The sequence below is a fragment of the Meleagris gallopavo genome, chromosome 1 (assembly GCF_000146605.3).
Source record: "Meleagris gallopavo isolate NT-WF06-2002-E0010 breed Aviagen turkey brand Nicholas breeding stock chromosome 1, Turkey_5.1, whole genome shotgun sequence".
Taxonomy (NCBI): Eukaryota; Metazoa; Chordata; class Aves; order Galliformes; family Phasianidae; genus Meleagris; species Meleagris gallopavo.
In genome coordinates this window covers 171,669,579-171,683,687 of record NC_015011.2, presented here as the reverse complement: position 1 = coordinate 171,683,687, position 14,109 = coordinate 171,669,579, and positions in this window count along the sequence as shown.

The following is a 14,109-nucleotide window of genomic DNA, read 5'->3' as shown; positions in this document are numbered from 1 at the left end:
GGTTTACAGAACAGGCATTTCTATCCGGTGATAATAAAACTGCACTTTCTACTTTCCTTCCTCATGTGAGTTCTTCAGTTGATTCCCCCATTTCTTCTGACAGAGATCTCTCACCTGGAAACTGAGGACAAAGCTGACAACAGGATGGGCAGATTGGGGATATCTACGAACAACACTTACTCCCAAAGCCCCTCTAAGGACCAGACTCAAAATCCTTCCATCGTCTCAAGGCAGGAGAAGCCCACAGAGAGCCAGAGTGGGAAGCCCAAGTGCAACCAGTGCAATCACAAGCCCTCATCCACACGCTCCATACTTATCAGGCATAAATGGGGCCAAGTACACAGCTTTTGATGACAGCTTTTTGTCAGCTTTGCAGCCAAGCTGCAAGGCAGCTTCAGTGCTAAACAGCTTGCTATGCATTTTCAGGATGCACATATAATCAGTTTCAAATCTTCTTGATCATGAACCGCAAATCAGAACAAGCAAACTTTAAATGACTACTACTCTTCTGAAAGAGATTTTATTTTTGTTTCATGAAACCTGATTTTCCTAATGTCGTTTTCTCTGCAGAAAGGAGAATTTATGCAATGTGTGGTGCTGACTGCACTGTGTACAGATTAGATATCTTCCACATGATCATTTCTGATTACCATGTTGAGATCCAAAACCACTTGACATTTTTCACACCAGCATCAGTTCCAGAAAACAGCAGGGAAAGCCTCAGCAGCAGCTGTTCAGCTGTTATCAACCAGCTATGATAAAACTCAAACAACTCACAAGTGTGCTATGTAAAAGATTTAGTCCTTTCATTCTTTGGAGCGGGGAGTGCTATACCACAAAAGAAAAAAATGTCTCTGCCTCTAAGAACTCGAATTTGCTCAAATTTCAAGGTGCACGTGCATTACTGCAGAAGTTTATTAAAACTGAATAATCTTTTCTATCCCTCTACCTTGACAGGGCAATTTCTACCACCATAAAGCACAAAGCAGTATTAGCTCCGATGTGCCCCTCCCAGCTCAACAGCACGAGAACCTGAAAAGACCATTTTTTTTTGCACATGCAATTGCTGCTGCAGCCACGAGATGTTACTGCGGCATCAGGACTGGGAGCTGGAGGCTGTGGCTGCCGTGCTCCTAATAGTCCCCTACTGGGGAATGGACATTATGCATAGTCTTTAATTATATGATCATACGCTACCTCATCCCCTGAGCATGTGTCCTTTGGAAGAGGATAATGAAGAAAGCTATTATCTATAGGAACCTTCTTCATTCGCTGGGAAAATAGCTATGCATTGAATCAAGGTAGACTGCAGGGAAAGATAGTGGTATCACAGCAAAGCCTGGTGAACACAGTGAAACTACACTATTAAAAAGATTGTTAAAAAGGGCTGCATAGTTGGGAGCCAGGACACAGACACACCATTCTGGCTATTCAGAATCAGAGGGTATTTGAAACACCATAATTTCATCTTTAAATTGTTTGGTTCCTGCTGTAATACAGGGATAACACCTGCCAACATAAATGCAGTGACTTTATGAGTATTAATCAAATACTGGTTCCAACACATGAATGCAATCGTATATGAACTATTAATAGCAGTAAGACCTGGCACTGCACACAGCACGGTGGAGGAAAAAAGCCTATTTAATACATTCAGGCAGTTTTATTTTAAACAAGAACTAAATATGTATGTACCTCCAAGAAAAAGGATGCCTATCTAACATGTTCTAATAACATCTGACACTGTTCAATATTTAAAATGCAGCAGCACAATTTAAATTCTAATCTTTTTCCAAGCACAGTGGAAGGAAATCTTCCAAGCTATGGTCACAGAGAGGTCGTCCACTGGATGTCTGTAAAAGCACCAGAATACCACACTCACTGCTCCTTTCTTACAACAAAATTCCAGTTCTGGTTGACCATCATGGAGAAAAAGCTGGTCATGTTCTGAAGTCAGGTATATCATGAGGCACAAGAGAACAGGGATGGGTGATGAAGCCCACAGTAACTAGTTCAAACAAGTATCCACACTACACTGGAAGCCTAGATTCAGTGCTTAACCACTTAGAACTGGCAGAAATATGGTGTATCACCTTGAGGGCAGAAAAAGAACAACTCCGTATCTCATGATGACATGGGACAACTGCTTTTGTACAACAAGTGCTTGTACAGACTGGAGCAGCTCAGCAGGAAAAGTTACTGTCGAGGAGGCTGTTCACTGCAGCCAAAGGGCCAGAAGGAGGAGAAGCATAGAAGCAGAATTAGTAGTGTAACTTATTCAAGGTGATGTCATCACCAAATCACAGGTAATCATATCACAAGAAATGACATATTTTTCCTTCATTTTTCATCTTTTTGCAATGTATTGCAACGTCCTGATAAGCAATCAGGCTCCAATCACTCAAGCTCAACATGCAGAATCTACAGTCTCTATGATTTCATTTCCTTTACATAGTATTTTCCTTCACCAAAAATAAGTCCTTATTTCTCCCCCTCTCTGCTATATCTGGTTCCCAGCTCCTTACCAGATCCACAGTCAGTTCACAAGCTCAAAGCAGATGTGCTATCCTACTGTTTGCTGCCTTCCAGCAACTGCCTTGCACTGTCAGAGCTTCAGTCTTGCCTGCAGCCATTTAAATGTATGGTGTGCAGATCCCTTTCTTCTCATCTTCCCCTTTTCCTCTGCCAGAGAGAATAGGAACCTGTGACAAAGAGAAGTTTCCTCCCTCTCTGTTCCCTAGGTATTTGCCAGTTCATTCTGTAGTGCAGAGATTTCAAAGAGATTCATAAAGGGATGGTGCTAAAATGGCATAGCTAACCTAAGCAAGCATCAGAGAGTGCTTGTGCCACTGCCTGGAGCACAGAGGTGCAGGTGCACAATCTGGATGGGGGGAAGGACAGGACAAGAACATCAAGGAGTGATGCAGTAAGGGACAAAGGCTGAAAGATCATCATGTAAATGCAGAAAAATCTTTCTAAGGCCAAAATCTTTCTGCATGAAGACTTCAGCTTTAGTAGCTTTTTCCAGTGATTACTCATCTGGATCTTAGCGTCAGAAGTGGTTTATGAGCTCATGGTTGGCTAAAGAAAGAAAGAGCTCGTCTTTTTTTGAATGTTACCATGATTTCAGAAGATTTTACTTTGAAATAGGAGGACAGTTCTATTCCATTTTCTTAACTATCATTTGCAGACTATTCTTCTGATGTAAGCCACCATGAGTTTAAAGACACAAAGAACAGCGGATGAAAGAATGTTATGTGTTCATTTGTCTGAGATAAAGTAGTAACTATATCTTAATACTTTCTCTACATTAACAGAACTATGTGCTCCATATATTGAGTAACTCATTGATTATTCTATTAATTCATGATTTACTGAAAATTGAAATGTAGCATACAAAGAATTTCTTGTTTTATAAAGTCTAGTATTTTTCTGTGGCTTCAAAGCTTGAACACTTTGAACACAGCCCCATAGAAAAAGTAATCAGGTCCTGCACCACATAAGCATGGCTGAAACGCTTGTCCTTATTAGATCTCACCAATTCCAAGTCTTCAAAGACTGGCCGTTGAACCAAACCACCAGAAATAGCCACTGATGGAACCAAAACCAGGGCATTAAAAAAGAAAAAGTATTACAACAGAGCACAAGACATGGTGTCAGAACTTTCTCTTTTATTTGATAGGGCCAATCCTGTGGATGTTTTAAATTCCATCAAACGGTCAAGCAAGTGGCCTGAAGGACAGATGCAATTTCTGTGGAGTACCACATGCTTTGTCATGTTATTTTTTCTCTAGCGCTAGACGGCTCTTCTGGAGATGTGGTGAGAAGAGGAAATTTGTCTGCTGATCAGAGGAGACTCACAGAATCACAGAACTGTAAGGGTTGGAAGGGACCTCCAGAGATCATTGAGTCCAGTCCCTCTGCAAAGCAGCCCCCCTACAGCAGGATGCATAGGTAGGTGTCCAGGCAGGTCTTGAATATCTCCAGAGAAGGAGAATCCAAAACCGTCCTGAGTGCAGAACTTACTATGCTCCAGTTTATGGCCGTTTCCTTGTCCTGTCCCCACAGGCCACTGAAAAGAGGTTGGCCATGTCCCTTAAACTCCCACGCTTAAGATATTTATAAACATTAATAAGATAACTTCTCAGTCTTCTTTTCTCAAGGCTGAACAGACCCAGGTCCCCCAGCCTTTCCTCATAGGGAAGATGCTTTATCATCTTCATGGCCCTCTGCTGGACTCTTTCCAGGAGATCCCGTCTTTTTTGTACCCTGAAGCCCAGAACTGGACACAGAACTCTAGATGGGATCTCACGAGAGCAGAGAAGAGGGGCAGAATCATCTCCCTCGACCTGCTGGTCACGCTTCTCTTGATGCAATCCAGAGCACAGTTGGCCTTCTGGCCTGTAAGAGCACATTGCTAGTCATGTTGAGTCTTTCATCAATCGACTTCCCCAAATCCTTCTCCTCAGAACTGCTCTCAAGCCATTCTCTGCCCAACCTGTATTTGTATTTGTAGTGACAGCCAGACAACACATCTCTGGAAATGACAGAGAGAGTTGCTAGCTAAGGAACCCATCACAATCCACAGTCAAGGGACTGCATTTTTCAGAGCTTCATCTTCAGGGGGTAATTCCTTGCGGCTAGATACAGCCTGTCTAAAAAAAAAATGCTTTAATTGTAAGTGCCGTCACTTTTAAATGGCCCCAGTCTTGTCTCCTCTTCCACTTTAGAAAGCACAAAGATGAATTCCCAGGCATCTTTTAATTCTGTTGAAATCTAGCTCTAAAAACAAAAACCATCTACTCCTTCTTGAGGACTTATCCTTTAATAGTGCCTTCATCTTCCCTGTTCTGTCGGATTACAAAACAAGCATCCAAACCTCCCAGTCTACACATAGTTGCTATTCACTGAGAGGCAGGGAGCTGGAAGCTTCTGTAGAGAAATGCCAATGCTGAGCTGTCTCCTCTACTTTCAAAGAATCATAGAATGGTTTTGGTTGGAAAGGACCTTAAAGACCATCCAGATCCAATCACTCTGTGGGCATGGACATTTCTCACTAGATCAGACTACCCAAAGCCTCACTGAGCCTCACTCTGAACACATTCAAGGGACAAAGCATCCACAGCAACCTGTTCTGATGCTTCACCACTCTGTGAGTGAAGAATGTATCCTAACATCTAATCCACCTTACAGGAATGGCTTTCAGTTCTGAAATTGCTTATGTGTCTCAATACTTCTAGGTCTTCCTCTACATTCATCGAATACCAAGTGACAGAAAATGCTTCCTAAAAAGAGTATTAGGAATAAAAGCCCTGTTTCTTCTGAAGACTTTGCTTCTTATAGAAAGCAATACAAGTAATGAGATAGAAATTACTAAAATAAGTTAAGCTTGGACTAAGTTTAATGACCTGATATGAAATCCTTCTCAAATTCACTGTACAGTTCAGTTGGAGCATTTTGAACTAGCTTCAAGCAATGCCAAAAGGAATTTCACTTCTTTCTGTGAGCTTCTCCTATCACAATGATAGCAATCACATTGCAACCATAGAAAACCTGTGAGAAGTAGCACTCAGCTGGCCTAAAAACAGCAATGCTGATTGTGATGGAATTTGACTGCCATTTTCTACTAACTCTTTATGCTCTTACAGTGCATGCTGTTATGCAAGGTAATTTTCGTGTTGTAATGAGGTTTAAAATAGCTCAAGAGACAACCTAGAACAGAACAGAACACATGCAATTGGTATTTCTTATGCTTTTTAGCTTCATTATTAGTTCCACTTCCAGTTACTTCTTGATGTACTGAGAGAGGTGTGACATTATTTTCACATAATTAAGCATAAGCTAAAAGGTTGATCCTGAATGTGAACTTAGCATTTCAATTTTTGTATGTTCTTTCTTTTGCTTCAAAAGAATTTTGTTACTTCTTTATTTCTGCTAAATGTGATAACAATAAAATGAAAAGCAACTGCTAGGAAACAGCAGTAGAAAGCATCATAATGCCTGTGCTGGAGCCAGCGGGGCCATGCCCACCCCGTGCTAACAGCCACTTCTGGGAACCTGGAGGGCACGCAGTGAGCCTCGTACTGCTGAAGATAAACTCCTTCCAACATCAGTCTGTTCGCTTAAAACAAGTGTAAAAATCTCTACGTTGTGCTCCTGTGACTGCAGCAGAAAGACACAGACTCGCAAACATATCATGATATTATATTCAGAAACGTACGCTTTAGGAGAAAGTAGAGTAAAATGGAAACCATTTATCAATTTTAATTTTCATGCCACAGTAAAAATGAATGAGGGTGGAGGCAGTTGTATTTGGACGGATTTCATTGATCATGAAAATGTTCCACTCCACCTCCCTGTCCCTATAGCTGCAATACCGTTAACAAAGCAGGATGTGGAAGACAACTGAGCTCTCCAACACATAATTACATACAGGTAAAGCAATAAATTCAAAATGCCTATAGTTGCTGATTTTATTCTCCCAAATTACTATTGTGCATCTGACAGAGGCAGGGAGCAGAAACTATCCATAACCCACTGTTGTAGAATCAAAGAATCACAAAATATCCTGAGCTGGAAGGGACCCACAAAGATCGCTGAGTCCAACTCCTGGCTCCACACAGGACCACCCAAAATTCAAATCCTATGCCTGAGAGCATTGTCCAAATTCTGGCCATTTTAGTGCCATGTCCACCACCCACTGGTGCAGACCCTTTCCCTCACCCCTAGTTGCCCCTCCCCTGACACAGCTCCTTGCCGTTCCCTCGGGCCCTGCCGCTGTCACACAGAGCAGAGCTCAGTGCTGCCCCTCCGCTCCCTGTGAGGAGCTGCAGCCGCCATCAGGCCTCCCCTCAGCTCCTCTGCTCTGAGCTGAGCAAACCAAGGGATCTCAACCACTCCTCATGTGTCTCGACCTCTAGATCATTCCCCAACTGTTGTCCTCCTCTGGAGGCTCTCCAACAGTTTCATGTCCTTATATTGTAGCACACAAAACTGCTCACAGTGCTCCAGGTGAGGCCATACAGCAAAAAGCTGAGGGGCAATCCCTTCTCTTGCCGGCTGGCAGTGCTGTGCCGGATGCACCCATGGGTACAGTTGGCCCTTTTGTCTGCCAGGAGCACAGCTGTCAGAACACTAGCAGAACACAGCCGAAGTACAGCGATTGCTTACATTTGAGCTATCCGTGTATCAGCTTTGATGTGTGAAGGCATGCTGAGCTATTTCAATACTGACAACTCTTTGCCCTTCCACAGTTCCTACAAGGCGCTGAGTATGTGCCTGTGAAGGACAGACACACCCCATTACAGTTCATGCGGAAAGACCTATGGAGCAGCACTCAGAAGTGACTCTGCAGCAGATGGCTGTTCCATGTCCTTCCACTCCCAGAGGACTCCTCCTTCACCTTCACGGCCCTTTGGAGGACTAGCGCACTCATTTGCTAGTTTTCAAATGGACTTGTTAAACAGTGCCATGTAAGTCCCACTTTCCAAGGTGATCACCTCATGCAGGCATCTGAAGGAGAAGAGTCACAGTTATGCACACCTATAGCCTGCCAGCAAGTGCCTTGGAGAGAAGGCACACAGATGCCTGATGGCTTTCACACACAAGAATCTTGGATCACTGACAACAGGACATTCTTACGTATCTGTGCCACTTTATATTGAGATGGAGAAGTCTGTTGTGAGGCTCCCAATCATCTATACTGTAAGACAAGTGAGCCAATTTTCTTCATACTCTTTTTTTTATTGCATTTTAGATACATCTCAGTTCTAAGATCAAAGCTCTCTTCCATCAGAGAAAAAAATTCCAAGCATAAAGGATGCTATAAGCGTAGTATTTTTAATGTAATCTGATTGCATTCTTTATTCGAGTTTCTGATGAACCCTACTGAATACTTAAATAAATAAATATTTATTTAAATGCCACTTCCATACAGAAAGGCAGATTTAAAAATGTGAGTAGCGTGAAGAAATAAAACTGCAGGCATTTCCATCCTCTATTCCCTTCTTTCCACAATATTCCTTTTAGAAGAGCATTTAAAATGCTAAAAATAGCTGCTCTAAGACCTTTCCATCTACATCTGACATTATAGTGCAGCTCAGCCTCATTTGCCCCTTTGCCCATCTGCCTCAGCAGTCACCCAAACACTTCCTCCCCAGAGATCAGGATAGGATCAGACTTTATCTCAGTTGCCATTTTCTTCTCTTCCCTTCCACTAGAATGAGCAATACTATTTTCCACTACTGCACAGTGACCGAGCTTTCACTATCAGACACCGAGACAGGAATGCATGTCTAGCTTTTCATAAATCCAAAGTAGAATTCACTTAAAAAACAAAACAGAACAACAAATATTCTACCTACTGATCTTCTGATTTACTGAATGCTAAATTTGTATTTGGGATAAAGAACAGCTAAATGACAATATATACGTGTTGTCACCAAAGTAACAATCACAATCTGAAGACTATTGGTGAACAGAAACAAGTTTGAAATGAATGAACAAGAATTTGCAGTTCCAGAACATGATGTTTTCTACATATGACTTCATACACATTTCTTTTAAAATTATAGACATAATCAATAGGAAATAATATTACAACTATTCATTCATTAGTTGTTCAAAATCTGAGGCTTGGCCAAGTAAGATAATATGGGCTAAAAGGCATTCGTGGTTTGGTGGTTAAACAAAAGTAGATTAAAATAATTGCAATCACACAAATAGAAGAGAAATAAAGAGTAGGATAGTAAAAGCTGTGAAAGTCATGTAACTAGTAAGAGAAGGGCAAAAGAGACGGATTCTCACCTTCAATAACTTAGAATAATGAAAATATTCAAGCAAATTAAGAAAAAAAACAATAGCATAGATTCTCTGTGGATCAGGATGAAATAGTTCTTAATAAAATGGAGAAAATACTTGTCAATCTTGCATTTGAGAAATGGAAGAAAAGTTAGCATATCAAATAATGATGGATTATGTTCCATTCCCCTCATAACTGAAGATGGTATCAGAAAGTATCTACTACAACCTTTTAAAATCAGAAGAGCAGAGCAAGCAGCATCCAGAAGTCCAGAACAGATCAGACTATGTTTCAGTGATCTTGTTGATATATAAACCTTTGGCTATTAAAGTTTTTTTATTAAAGTCTGGAAGGATACAGTGAAAAAGATACAGTGAAAAAGTCATTTCAGATAACAGTGGCAGATATACATTAGTTAGTCTAACAAATCTTGAGATAAATAATGCATTCAGGAAATAAAATAGTAGAAGATAAGAACATAATTAGTGTTGGTCAGTGCAGTACTCTAGAATCTTATCTTGTCAAGTAAACCTGTTTTTACTATTATTTCTATTCTATTAAGCTTGTTTAATCGTTATTTCTGATGAAATAACAATTTTGATTGATGAAGGTAACTACATAAACACAATAGACAATCTTGGATGAGACATCTGACTTACTGAATGACATTCTATTTTTTTCTTAAAAAAAATAATTAAAATAGTGCTATTTAGTATCAGTAAAGCCCATAATAACAGGATTAAGCTAACTGAAAAACAGTTCTTAAAAATGACTGCACTTGGGAAATCACCTTGAAAAGACAGCATTTCCAGCAGGGTTCCACAGGGACTGGCAGTGAGTTTGATGATATTTAACAGCATTTTTTTTTTCTCTGTCAGTGACCTAAAAATAAATTAAGTTGTTGCTGCTGAGATTTATGAGGAACAGGGACAGGTATAATATGTAGGAAATGCCTTGCAAATCACATTTTATAGATCTCTACTCATCCTTCAGTGCTTCTCAGGACCCTCAAGTGATATCTATACAAGCAGATCGAACGTGTTTCCAACATGGGAATGTGCTAGTTAGTTCCAACCAAAGAGCAGTCCAGGAAGACTACAAACAAGTTAGTGTTACAGACAACAGAACTCCAGTGCCAGGAGATGTCTTAAAGATAAGAAAGACAAGAAGCGATGAAAAATGTATAAAACGTGACATGAGAAAAACTGAGCAAACCAGAGCTGTTTAGTCAAAAGCATTTGTATTTGAAGAGACTACTGCACTGGAAAATATATGTGGCTCAGACAGGAAGAAATTTTATTATAAGCAAGGAAGATTTAGGTTAATCTTCAGGAGAAAAAAGAACAAAAATCACTTGACAACAAGAACAGTAAGGTACTGCAATAGATCCCACAGAAAAGATGCAGAATCTCTTGACAGTTGAGGTTTCAGATGAACACATGCTAAGACTGTTCCTGCCTTGGAAAAGGGAGGTTGAGTCAATTACCCCTACAGACCCCTTTCAAATATTTTTCTCCCAGCGCACACACAAAAATTGATGCAATTCCCCACTTCTGGAAGAGCAAATACCCTTCTCCCTGTTCGTGTGCCAAAACTTAATGAATCTACCTTCTTCTACCAGTACAGGTAAGAACATCTGCAAAGTCACAGAAAACCAGTCTAGAAACATGAGTCCTGTGCAGGTATCTTCTTGTAATGACATAAATAATTTAAAGACTCAGTCACTTTTCTAACTCTTTAGGTAAGCTCTCTAGATAATACTGATTTTGATGTACAAAGGCCACTTGTGGACCACCATACTGTGGGTTTTTTGATCAGCTGTAAAAGTGCCATTATCTGTATAAAAAAGATAATGTTCATGCTGGAATTTTCAGGACTTTTTAAGAATGTCTTGATCTTTAATAACAGGCACACACACTGGCCTGGACATTGCAGTCATAAGCACTTGTAAAATACATACTCAGTGCTTACTGTTTTAGGATGACAGATAATTTGAGGTACAAGAGGTACAAGAATGTGAATAACGCACAAGGGAAGAAGCTGACACTTCTTGTACAACACAGAAGACAGAACAATAGTCAGTGTCTGCCAGAAGATGCAGCTAACCAACCAAGATCATCTCTGACAGCAGCCAGAAGTATCTGAAGAAAAAGCAGTAAGAACAGAAAATGCTTTTGGTGGTTTGTTAAGGTACGCAGGCAGATGACTAGACCCTGATATGAGATTTATTTAACTGAACAGATCATGAGAAACTGCTGGATGTACAAGTGACAGTGTGAGAAGCTGACGAAGTTACATGTAACTTGGAGGAATGGCCAGAACTGACAGGCATTTAAGAGAAGCAATGACCAAACTTCATAGATAAGCGAAGCTGACCTTTCAGGGAATGCTGTCCAGCAAATGCAGCAGGACAACTCAGACTTATCAGGAATAACACGCAAGGCCACAATGACTTAGATAACAATACAAGCAGTACCAAATTTGTTGTGACTATAACAGAACAGGTACCAATGGGTACCAGTTGAGGATGATTGTTTACTTGTGACAGTACAACACAGAGACATCAGAGAAGTCAGGAAAAGAACAAGCATGGGAAAAAAGCCAAAAAGAGGGATTAAAAGGGCATGGGGGTGCCAGCAGGCAGAAAACCAGGAGGCTCATCTGAATGAGCCCTGCACCTGACTAGCACAACTTATCCCATCTTCTTCCTAATGTCTATCCCTGACTGTTACTTCTGTGCACATATGCTCTGCCTGCTGCATGTGCTGCACATGACCACTTAGCAAACTTCAGGCTGGACTGAGCAGCAAACAGGACAAGTGGTTGGGATGTCAGCTATTGGAGAAATGGCCACGAAGGGAGCTGACCCTTTGGCCTGCCGCCAGACGGACCCAATGACTAGCAGCAGCTGTTGGAGGGTTATACCTTTCAGATGCAGGCAGGAGGAAGCAGTTCTAAGGAATTGGGAATGAGAAAGTCCCTGGGTTCTCCAATCCCCAGGACATGGCTTCTCTTTAAATATGTTCTTCCCGTGTAATATCCTCTTTGTCTCTGGAAATATCCATGCAAGCTTCCTGACTGATAGACCTGAAACACACTGGTGCACACTTCATGATGAAGGCCATGATGAAACTTATCTTCATGAATGTGACCCATCTCTTTCTGAATTTGACACATGGCTTTCACAATATTTTTTGCTTCTGACTTAAATACAAAAACTGCTTCAAAGTTCTACTGCATATATGTTACCTTTTACTCATGAGATGAGAAATGGTGAATACTAATTTACTATTTATCTTTCCCACATTATTTATGACTCTAGAGACCTCAGCTCCACTCTCTCCACAATAACAAGTTTCCATTCTTTTTCCATGTCCTCTAAAAATGTCCGTACAACAGGCAGCTTTAGTAGTAACTTTCTGAATACAGAACATTTTGCCAACTCAACACTCATCCCTCTTCCCAGTTATCTATGAGCATGAAAATCTAGACAGGCCTTAGCACAGAACCTTCTGGAACTTTATTATGAATCTGATCTTACTCCTAACCACCCGTTTCCCAGCTTCTCATTTGTTACAGGCTAAGCAATCTTTTCTTACTATGATTCTCCCTTACTTACCCAGCTATCACTCCAACTATCTAAATGTAACTCAAATGATCGTTTCTTGGCTGACATATACAGCTCTACAAAAATGAACCTTGAAAAAAAATCTGAATTTAGAGGAGGTAAGAAAACTTATGGGTAATTCAAATCAAGTATTTCATGTACAAGAAATCTCATTGCCATAACCAAAATAAAATAAAATAGCCTTAACCTACTTAGTTATGAGCCATAATTTGCAAATAAATAAAGATTTTTGAAATGTATGATTTGGAGGCAAAATTCCCAAAGTTTAAATTCTTGCAAATTGTTTATTTTTATTTTTAACTTATGCTCATCTCTGTTTTTGGACCAATGACATTTTATTTACTTGTGGTAACTAACACAAGACTTCTGCCAGGAATAAAAGAAGTGTTTTACTGCATTCACATCTACTCTTCACCTGCAGAAATTCACGTGCATATTACCCAGACTTACCTGTAGGCCTCCCAGGCATGTTCTCACACATTGGACCTCATTCCTGCGATAAAAGCTGAGTTAATCAAAAGCAAAAAGGGTCAAAGAAGAGCCACAACACAGTGGGCAGGATTCCAAGGGAGTATGAGACAGAAGTCAGTTGTTCAAATTCTACCTTCAAATTGAAAGACTTGGCAGCTCTGTTTATAATTCACTTCTTTATCTCGTCAATATGTGTTTCATTTTAGTCTATAAGTGTTTTGGGAAAAGACTAATACTGCATATTGTCCAAAACTCAGCAAATTGAAGTCAGTCATGCTTGACCCACAAGCAACGCTGTTCAGCTGAAAACTCTTAACAACCAAACTATTCCTCAGAAACTTGTTCCTTTCTGCTTACAGCTTTTTTTTCACTTTTACAGAAGTTATGTCCATGCACCCATACATGGACGGGAAGGAAGCAACTGATCCATAAGCCCAGATTCAGTATCTAGATAAAAGGTTTTGCAGACTAAAGCACTACAACCTGAAGGTGCTCTGTGCTCAGTGGCTGCAGGTTTGCTTCCAAAATAATTTATTTTCAACTTCTCATTTTATTGCATAATACTACAGGCACAGATCCAGCCAACAAGAAACACACCTTTCCAAAGTCATTTGCTTGCACTTCTCTGTTGTCATTACCACCAGTGTAGGTTCTCTCCAAAGGATTTGGGTTGAATGGAAGGAAGGTGATTTCAAATCTTTGTTCCTAGGAGAAGCGCCCTTAGGAACTCCCTTAAAAAGATTGATGCTAAAAGGCTATCGTGACCTCACCTCATATGAAATCCAGACTGGATTCTGACTTAAGCAGGAGGTTAATGAGTTGAACAGTCTGACATGTTCATTTGATAGGCACTGATGAAAGGCCAGCTGTCAGATTTAATTTGTTGGAAGATAAGCTGATTTACTGCTTACAAGTAATATGGCTGACACAGGGCATGTTTCCCAATAATGATGTACCTCAAACATTAACGTAGAGACACTCAGATCTGGTAGAGTACACTGAATGCGCAGAAAAATAAACGTAATTTTTGAAAAGCTTTTTCAGGCGACCGTTTTATTGCATCTCTTCACATATAATGAAAAAGATTATATCCTGCATTTTTTCAATCTAGCTGATTTACAACTAGCTGCTAGTAATTTTATCTAGTCATATCCACCTTTAAGATTTAAAAACTGAATCACAGTGTATTTATAAAGAAATTTGGGAATGC